The sequence below is a fragment of the Sciurus carolinensis genome, chromosome 7 (assembly GCF_902686445.1).
Source record: "Sciurus carolinensis chromosome 7, mSciCar1.2, whole genome shotgun sequence".
Taxonomy (NCBI): domain Eukaryota; kingdom Metazoa; phylum Chordata; class Mammalia; order Rodentia; family Sciuridae; genus Sciurus; species Sciurus carolinensis.
In genome coordinates, this window is record NC_062219.1 from 34,053,670 (window position 1) to 34,063,936 (window position 10,267).

The 10,267-nt window shown below is 38.4% G+C and overlaps 1 pseudogene; it reads right to left on the bottom strand.

The window, feature by feature from the left end:
* Positions 1-9,000: 9,000 nt before the first annotated feature.
* On the bottom strand, positions 9,001-9,382 carry LOC124989695 (adenosine 5'-monophosphoramidase HINT1-like; annotated as a pseudogene).
* Between the last annotated feature and the right edge of the window lie 885 nt (positions 9,383-10,267).

A 10,267-nucleotide genomic window follows, 5' to 3' on the forward strand; every position in this document is an offset into this window, starting at 1 on the left:
AGTGAAGAGAATATGTTCTAGTAAATCAAATATCAGAATTAAAGGAGATAATAATTTCCAGTTCATAGAATGCAAAAAAAAAATTTTAGAAATGTTTTTATTAGTGCATTATAGTTATCCATAATAGTGGGGTTTGTTTGACATAATCATCTATGCATGGAGTAGAATTTGTTCCTTTTCTTTTCCCATTGCTTCCTCTTTCTCTTCCCTTCTCCTTCCCTCTATTTATTGGTCTTTCTTCTATTTATTTATTGTTATTTAAATTATTGCTTTATAGATACACAAACAAATGGAATTCATTGTGGTATATTCATATATGTCCATAGTGTAATTTTTTCTCTTTCATTCTGGAGTTCCTCCCTTTCCCTGTTGTGGAAAGCAGTGATTTGAATCATGGTCTCAGATTGCCTCATGGCTGCATTGTGCTGGTAACTTCCTGTACAAAGATACAGGTCAGAATGGCTCAGTTGCTATGGTGAGCTGTACGTGCAAAGACATGGAACTGTATCAATTGAGACCTTGAGATTAGGTGCTAACTCCTGGGCATAGAGAATTCTGAGCATAACAAGATAACCTTAATGTCTCACCAGTCCTGCATCCTTCAGATTGCCTATTTTGCTGAAACTTTCCCACAAATAACCTTTTGATAAAAACCTATATAATAGACTTGCTGTACTAACTCTGTGTCATTCACCCTCTATCAGGGGGTGATGATCCACCTGGCCCCAGCTTTTTCTCTCTATGTGTGTCTGTTTGTCTTTTCTCAACCACCATTGCCCCTTGCCCAGTGATTTTTCCTGAGCTAACTGCTGCACTGAGATGCAGCTGTGGCACCCTGTCTCTCCTTCCTCCCACTCTACCGTCTTCTTCTACTCTACTGATCTCCCCTCTATTTTTGTGGGATCTGCCTGCTTCCCTTTTCCCCCTTATTTTCCTCTCACTTCTGTACGTGAGAGAAAACTTTTGACCCTTGACTCTATGAGTCTGCTTTATTTCACTTAGCATGCTGTGCTCCAGTTTCATCCATTTACCAGCAGATGCCATAATTCCACATAATTCCATTCTTCTCTATGGCTGAGTAAAACTCCACTATGTGTGCATGCATGTGTGTGTGTGTGTGTGTGTGTGTGTGTGTGTGTGTGTGTGTATGATATATCTGAAACATTTTCTCTGTGCATGCATCTACTGATGGGCACACTTAGCTATTGTGAATGCACTGCTATGAACATTGATGTGCCTTATCACTCCAATATGTTGATTTTAGTTATTTTGGATACATATGGAGGAGTGGGCTACCTGGTCATATGATGGTTCTCTTTGTAGTCTTTTGAAGAATCTCCATTCTGCTTTCCAAAGTGACTATACTAATTTGCAGACCTGCCAACAATGTATGACTGTATCTTTTCCTCAATATCCTTGCCAGAATTTATTATTTGAATTCTTAATAATTGCCATTCTAATTGGAATGAGATGAAAGCTCAATGTAGTTTTGATATGCATTTTCCTGATTGTTAGAGATGTTGAACATTTTTTCATTTACTTATTTATTGGTAATTTGTATTTTTTTCTTTTTTGTTTTTGTTTTGTTTCTTGACCTATAGGGATCTTTTAAGGAAGTTGGTGCCTGCACCAATATGTTGGAGTATTGAGGCTATGTTTTCTTCTAAGCAGTTGCAAAGTTTCTGTTATAATTCCTAGGTATTTAATCTACTTTGATTTGACTTTTGTACTGGGTGACAGATGGGGATTTAATTTTATTCTTCTACATATAAATATCCAGTTTTGCCAGCACCATTAGTTTTTTTAAAAAATATTTTAAATTTGTTCTAATTAGTTAAATATGACAGTCAAATGCATTTATGCACTTTGATAAATCACATATAAGTGGAGTATAATTTCTCATTTTCCTGATTGTGTTTGTTTTGCGTGGGGTGAGAGAATGGAGGAACTTTAGATTACGTAGAGGGAAATGAGAGGGAGGAGGGGTAGGAAAAATGGTGGAATGAGACAGACATCATTACCCTATGTACATGTATGATTACATGAATGGTATGAATCTACATCATGTACAACCATAGAAATGAAATGATGTACCCGTGTACAATGAATCAAAATGCAGTCTGTGAAAAATAAAAAAATAAAATAAAAAGATAAAAGGCTATCTTTGCTGTAACGTATTTTTTAGTACTTTTGTATCAAATGACTATACCTTTGTGGGTTTATCGCTGTGATTTCTGCTCTATTCCATTGACCTTCAAGTCTATTTTGATGCCAGTACCACGCTGTTTTTTGTTTTTGGTTTTTGGTGCTGGGGATTTAACCCAGGGCCTTGTGCTTGCGAGGCAGGCACTCTACCAACTGAGCTATATCCCTAGCCCCACCATGCTGTTTTTGTACCAAAGCTCCATAATATAATTTGAGATTGGTACTGTGATACTTACAGTTCACCCTATTATTCTGTTTGCTCAGGATTGCTTTGGCTAGCCTGGGTCTCTTATTCTACCAAATGAATTTTAGAACTACTTTAAAAAAAAAATTCTGCGAAGAGTGTTGTTAGTATTTTGAAGGGGATTCCATTGAATCTGTATAACACTTTTAGTAATATGACTGTTTTGACAATATTAAATCTGCCTATCCAATAACATGGGAGGTCTTTCCATCTTCTGAGGTCTTCTTCAATTTTTTTCTTGAGTGTTCTCTAGTTTGCATTGTAGAGGTCTTTCACCTCCTTGGTTAGATTTATTCCCAGGTTTTTTTGTTTTTTGTTTTGTTTTTTTTTTTTTTTTTTGAGGTTATTGTGAATGAGATAATTTTCCAGATTTCTTTTTAAGCATATTCATTATTGGATTATAGGAAAACAATTGATTTATGAATGTTGATCTTGTATCCTACTTTGCTGACTTCATTTATCAGCTCTTGAAGTTTTCTGGTATAGTTTTTTGGTTCTTCTAGATGTAGGATCATGTCATTAGCAAATAGAGGTCAGTTGCCTTCTTCTTTTCCCATTTGTATCCCTTAATTTCCTTCTCTTGACTGATCACTCTCACTAGAGTTTAGAGGACTTCGTTGAATACAAATTATGAGAATGGATATCATTGTCTTATTCCTGCTTTTACAGAAATACTTTCAGTTTTTCTCCATTCAGTATGCTGTTGACTTTGTTTTTGTCTTATGTAACCTTTATAATGAAAAACTATGTATTTTTATTGCTTGTATTCATATTAATGGGGAGTATTTCAAAAAAACTAAATACCTATTTTTCAATATGTATTACTATTTTGTCTCTTTTTTCCCCTTCCTTTCCAACAGCCTAATGATGTTTGAGGAATTATAAAGTGATGAAGTCAGAAATTAATAGCAACAAAGTCATCTTGAGCACCCGACTTTAAGTATGCTGAGTGTTGAGGGGAGAGAGCTAAACATGGTTCAATTTTTGCCCTTGAAGAGCTTCAGACTACTGGGGAGACAGGCATGCAGAAATAGTTACAAGTGTGCCAACTGCTCTAAAAAGAATGGAATCTTTTAGCTGTGAACAATCATCCAGTCCAGTTTCCTTCTACATTTATGTAAGGTTGCACTTATTTGGAATCCTGTTTGGACTTCAAAAGTTCTCATGGCTGTATGGTACATATTTAATAAGCATTTATATAGCTCATATTCTGTGTCTGTCTTTATATAAAGTTCTGGTCTTTGGAGGGAAGGTCAGGGTTGTATTCTGGTCCTGCCTCTTATCTGCACCCTCATGTGCGTAATTTGTGGTACTAAATGAAGTTGTTGCTTCTTATGTCAGGAACTATAGCAAAGTTCAGCTGAGATAATAGACGGGAGGGTCCTGGCACCAGACGTGACCAAAGATCCCTACAACAGGAGTGTAATTACTGGGGTCTCAGTCAGAACCTAAGGGTGAAGGAAGTATCATTTTTACATTTTCTGTAACTCAGTCACCCCCAGGCTGGGTTGACCTTTCCATAGTTTTTTACAGAACCAAAGGATGGTGGTGGCTGCGGAAGGACTGTCCTTGTTCATTGTTTACACATGTCACTGCTTTTGTCTACTTGTCCCTTTCAGGTCTGGAGCCTCTCTCAGTTTCCTCTACTATCCCAGGGCTACAGGAATCACTTGTGAGGCAACCCGTGTCCCACCTTCCAGATAAGTCACACAGTCACACCTGTCTCCAGCATCTCATGGGCTGCAAGGTGGGTCATCGAACTTGGTATAATTTCCAGCATTTCTCACAGCCTCCAGAACCTTCCTCCCTGCCCACCCCCGATGATATTCTCCTGCCAAATATATTGTTTGTACACAAAAATCCCACACTTTTAGGTGTCTGTGGAAAATTCTAAGGGGTAGGGTTTTCTAAGGTCAAAGCCAGAATGATTTACAGAGCAGTCCTATTTTCTCATCACCCACAAAAATCCCTTGAGGAAATGAGGGGCTGATCAGTTACTTACTAGAAGAAAGAAGGAAACACAAGAGAAGAACAAAACAAATAATGTCCTGAAGTTTTATGTAGCTACGTGGAGTTTATGAAAGCATCAGAAAAGACTGATAGTTAACACACATAGTTATGCTTGGTAGTTTATTTTTTATTATCTTTTTTTTTTTTTTTTTTTGTCTTTTCTGTTTTGGAACTGGGGCTCGAACCCAGGGCTTTGTGAATGTGAGGCAAATACTTTGTCACTGAGCTACATTACAAGTAGCTTAAAAAATAGTCTGTAATTCTTTGATATTCCACTGTGTGGAAGTAGGACTTAATTTCTCTCCTGTTGGGTATGGCCTGACTTTAGTGACGCATCTCATGAAGAGAATACAGGAAAAGTGAGGAAATGGTTCTAAGGTGAGGTTTCTGTGTCAGGCCCTCTTGGCTGGTGTGCTTTCTGCTCACTTTCTCTCTCCCCCTTGTCTATTCAGTCTGGGGGGAGTCCACTGCCTTGCTGTGAGCTGCACTGTGGAGAAGGCCATGGGCAAAAGCAGAAGGCCTCTGTTCAACAACCCATGAGGAACTGAGACCTGTCAATAACTACATGAGTTTGAAAGTGGATCACAGCTCCAGTAGAACTGTGAGGTGATTGCAGCCCTGTTGCTGGAAATCACATGAGACCAAATACATAGAAAGCAAACTAGAGTCAAATGCAATGAGTACCACAAAGTTTTAATGGATGAGATTAAATTAGCAGTAAGAAATAAGTGGTTTCCACCTCAGCTGTACAGAAGAGGTCATTTTCATGGTCGCATATTGAAATATCACAGTATGAAATCAGTTTAAATGAAAGATAAGTGCAGTGAGGACAGTTTTAAACTTGGTTTAAGTGGATGCCTCCATTACTCTGCCCAGAACCAATACAATAGATAGCAATATACATGTGGAGTAGAAGCAGCCAGGAGATACCCAGTAAAATTGTATCTGTCTGCTGTCAGCATTATAATCCTGCTTTGGAGTTCTAGACTTTACTTTTCTTTCCACTCTGATGTTTATAATTGAAAACATAATTGCTATAACTTTGAAACAATTTAAACAATGTTTTGTTACAAAAATTACCCTTAAAAATGTGATTTACAAAGAGCATACAGGGGTAAGGAGCCACAATTATCTCTGTTGCCTTAGAAACTTGCAGTTTAAGTTTAATCCGGGGTGTTAATGTAACTAGAAAAATGTTGGTGAAATTGAAATACAGAAAGATGCCTGTACTACCCCTGATGCACAGTAGCCTTGACATGAAACTTGTGATAAGCATTTTAAAAAACAAAAGGCGTTTTGTTCTGTTTTGAACATGCAGCACTATAACTTGAACTAAAAATTACTGAGATTTTAGATGTGGTCTTTTGTATCATATGACTAATATAAGTTTGGTTTCTGCTTTGTCTAGGGGCTGCTAGGCATGGAAGATAATTTCCAAAAGCTGTGTTTGATGCCTGCACTGATTTTTCTTTCTGCACCAGAAATATCCATAAAGAAACGAATTTAGCATTATTGTTCCATTTAAGATCATGAGGAAAAAAAATAGATGAGATTGTAACTTGTATAAATAAAAAAAAATTGAGTGTTCTACACTCCTTTTTTCCAAAATGACAGTAGTATTTAATGCCATGAGCCTATGTGGGTGTGGGTGTGGGTATGTGTGCGCACACACACACACACACAACACACACACACACACACACACACACACAAGACTCAGAGCTTTAACAGTCAGTCCAAAAGATTTTACGTGCATGTTAAAGTTCAGGTTTTATTAGAATAGGTACAATTTAGAAACTCCTTTTAAAGTCCTTAAAATAACAATCCTACAGCAAAAAATAGTATCTTCGTGAGAATCTTTTCATATCTTTTCAGAGGGGATATGGATTCTGAGGGGTGAGCCTGGACCAGGCACTTAAGTTTGGGAAGAGTTGTTTTGCTCCCTCTTGTTTATGTATCAGTGTTATTGTAGGGGATCAGGACATGTTATCCCAAAGCAGGCCACTTTGGCTTAAGAATTATTGTAAGCTGAAAACATTTGAGATTGACCAGATGTAGAAATGCCTTCCTGGAGCTTCATGCTCCTGAGAAATAAGGAATGCCATAAATCCCCTCTTCTGGGGAAGTTTTACAGCCACAACCATAATGGAAAATTAGCCCTGAGACTGCACAAACCAACCTTTCTAAGACAGCCTTTGTCCCCCACTGGTCTCCTCTGTGTATTTACCCTCCCACAGCATCAGCCCTTAGAAGTCTCAAAAGCCTCTCCTTTGGCCTTGTTTCGCCTTCACAATTTATTACTCTTTATTATAACGGGTTAATCAACTCTTGGACTAACTGCTTCTTGGGGATGGATCTTCACTTCTTTTCTAGAAAGGCCTCTGTGCCTCATAAAAACATCAAATAAAACTTGTCTGCTTTCCTCCCTGTTAATCTGTCCTTTGTCAGTGTAATTTGCCGGGCCCTAGTTAATGAACCCAAAGGACAGAGAAAAGTTCTTTCCTCTTCTACATCATTGAAAACTCCACACCCCAAGTTTTGCTTTCTGGGACTTCTGATAGTGAGGATTTGGTACAGCAGTTTTGAGTACAAAAGTCTGGGGGTTGATGGATGGAAGGGGAGATTTTGTAGGTGAAACAAAGAAATAGAAAACAATAGATCAAGGAGGAGAGATTGCTGATCCTGAATCCCTGCTTCAGTTTCCCTAGGCCCTAGGTATGTGGTCTCTCCTGAGCAGACCTAAAAGCAAGACAGTTCTCCCTCCCCTCACCCTCTTTTCAAGAAGGACCTTAGACCACACCAATCCCCTCATTTGTTTAAAATTCAGATATAATTCCTTCAATTCTGATCATATGTAAAACAGAGGTTTCCTGATTGCTTTATTCAACTGTGATCTGATTATCAATAGCAGAAAAGCAGCAACAACTTCAGCCATCAGCAGTTGCTGTCATTTATGAATGTCAGTAAGTGCCAAACTTGGCCCCAAGGATTTTATGTACATTAACCTGATATCTTTCTCATCTGCTTCTGTGGAAGAGGCATTATTTACCTTCATTTGTTGGATAAGAAATTCAGGCATGGTATGTTAGTTTTTCATCACTGTGACTGAAATACACAACAAGAACAACTTAGGGGAGAAAAATTTATTTTAGGCTCATGGTTTCAGAGATTCAGTCCATAGTCAGCTGACTCCATTGCTCTGGGTCTAAAATGAGGCAGAATATCATGGTGGAAGGGTATGGCAGAGGAAAGCTACTCAGCTTATGCAGGAGAGAGAGCATGAAGAATCAAGGACAAAATACATAATCCCCAAGGCACATCCCCAGTGAACCATTTCCTTCAGCCATGACACACCTGGCTACAGTTACCACCTAGTAATCCATATAAATTGTTCATCCATCAAGTGGATCAATCCACTAATTAGGTTACATCTTTCCTGATCTAATCCTTTAAACTCCTGCATCAACACAGGGGCTTTTGGGGGACACCTCATATCCAAACCATAGTATCTGATGAAACTAATAACAGTAACACAGCCTTTTCTGTTTCCTGAATTTATCTTATAAATTGATTCTCTTATCATTCACATGGAATCAAAAGCTCCCTGAAGACTTATTCATACTTTGTTTTGAATTGATTCATAGCACTGAGCAGAGTGAACTTTTCTTGTTAATTTTTTTATTTTTTGTACTTGATGAGTATGTCATCCTTGGAGAAAAGGAGGACAATGAAGCGCCATGTTCCTGAAGTTCCCCTCATGAGAGAAAGTCTGGGCCAGAATGTCTAGATGCATGCAATCTGGAAGACACTGACATTCTGTCACGTACACGGGGTATTAGGGCAAGTTAGTGTCATCCGTAGAAAGCTGCTTTCTTACATGCACACCAAGTTCCTTGGAATATAGGTCATACAATGGGACAAAGCAAGCTGAGCTGATGATGTCACTGCTTCTGTAACCTAATCTATAACCCTCCCCACTCATTGTGATCACTGGTGTAGAACAGAACACCAGAGAGAGGAGATGCTTGTCCAACTGGCTACTACTGGACAATGCATCATGGAGGCTGTGTGTGAAATGGAGGTGGACCTTCTGGACTTTCTGGTGAAGCACCTGTCCAGTCTCCCACCTGTCTCCTCCCTGTGGGCATTTTCCAATAAAGCTTATGTCTCACATTTCATCTCTGGGTTTCTTCTTCTTCTTCTTCTTCTTCTTCTTCTTCTTCTTCTTCTTCTTCTTCTTCTTCTTCTTCTTCTTCTTCTTCTTCTTCTTCTTCTTCTTCTTCTTCTTCTTCTTCTTCTTCTCCTCCTCCTCCTCCTCCTTCTCCTCTTCTTCTTCTTCTTCTTCTTCTTCTTCTTCTTCTTCTTCTTCTTCTTCTTCTTCTTCTTTCTTCACCATGCAACAATGTCTTTATTATGTATAGATGTTTAAAGTATTTCCTTAATACCTCCAGACCCAGCCAAAAATAATCATGTGCTTAACATATTGAAAGACGCAAACATAATCATTGCCTAGAGAAGGGAAAACTGTCCCCAATATGAGCTTAGCCAGGAGGCCAATTCATCTGCTGACCTCCAAGAACATGGAGATGAACGTGATAGACGGACTGTCCACCATCTGCACCTTCATTCACCACCATTCGATAACCCCTCTTCAGGCCCAGATCAGCAGCACATTTCTTGCCACAATCATTAAATGTCCAAGAAGATTTTCATCATCATCTTCTGCAGCAGAAATCTGGGCTATTTATGTTTCTTGAGTATCACCAGAAAATGTGTTGGTGCTTGAGGGGAAATGTCAGGGAAAGCAAGACACTGCTCATCCTCGAAAATGATTTTGGTGGGGATTTCCTTGCGAATGATCTTCCTGAAGATGGTGTCGCTGCCAGGTTGGGCGACCTGAGCCTTGGCGATTTCATCTGCCATCTTGGCCTCCCTCTCGCACGATGGCCAGGGGAGAAGTTGAGAAGACCAAGGAACCTGCGGAGCCAGCAGAGGGCGGGTGCACACGGCCCTGGCCAAGCCTGCGCAGGGCCATCTCTGGGTATCTTCTTTAGCCTCTTGGCAACCTACTCCACTGCCCTAGTACAACTGGGCTGTGGACAGTACAATAATTAAAAACTATATTTATGATGTACAGAATGACATTTTGATATACGTATACATCGTGAAATTGTTAAGTCAAGCTAGCATGTAGTACCTCTTACACTTTTTTTAGGGAGAGATGAGAATACTTGAAATCTTTTATCAATTTTTACACAATATATTATTTTTAACTATAGTTATTATGATGTAAAATAGATCTCTTTAACTTAATACTTATAACTGAAATTTTGTGTTCTTTGACTAACATCTTTCCAATCATGTTTCTTTTCTCCAACCTCAGACCCTTGTGGCTACCATTTCATGCTTTGCTTCTGTTCAGCATTTTTATACTCCACATATAAGTGAGATCATTTAGTATTTGTCTTTCTGTACTTGGATTATTTCACTTAGCATAATATCCTCCAGGTTCATCCATTTTGTTGCAAATGACAGGAATTCGTTCTTTTTAAAGACCAAATAGTATTGTATTATATATTTATATGATGTTTTATGTATTAATGCATCAATGACACTTAGGTAATTCCATATCCTGTTTAGTGTGAATAATTCTAATACAGCACTTTGTTATAGGTATTTCATATCTGTTAACTGATTGTATATGGATGTAGTTTACTTAGCTTTACTATTTTTGTATTTGATATATCATCTATATCAAGCAAAATTTACACTTTATTTTGAGTTGTCATAGTCTATCCTGGTTGGAGG